Consider the following 443-nt stretch of genomic DNA (forward strand, 5'->3'; position numbering starts at 1 on the left):
GCTTTATCCCATCGGAGGACAGCCTTCTTGCATTGCTGACAGGTGAGTTTGATAGATCTGAAGTCTGATACAAAAACAGCTTTTTCACGCTGTAAATTCAGGTCACGTTTCATTTTCAAATCGTAAATTGTAAATCAAATCTACCAGGTTTTATTTTTAATATTCAAAATTAGTGATTTTATTAAGAAGTGAAACTGGTTGGTGGAGGTGAATTAATAAGCAGACTACTTTTGTTCAGGTTCTATCTTGGAGGTCCTACCAGTGTCAGAGGATTTGGGATGTACAGCATTGGACCACAAAGTGAAGGTAAAAATACTACTAATTTCACTACAGCTACTACCATCACAACTACTACTACTACCACTGCTAATACCCCACAGTGATGACAAGATCACATTTTGTGACAAAATCACTAGAGAAAATGGGAGAGCAAAACTTAGAAC

Source organism: Austrofundulus limnaeus, unplaced genomic scaffold, assembly GCF_001266775.1.
Source record: "Austrofundulus limnaeus strain Quisiro unplaced genomic scaffold, Austrofundulus_limnaeus-1.0 Scaffold385, whole genome shotgun sequence".
Classification (NCBI taxonomy): domain Eukaryota; kingdom Metazoa; phylum Chordata; class Actinopteri; order Cyprinodontiformes; family Rivulidae; genus Austrofundulus; species Austrofundulus limnaeus.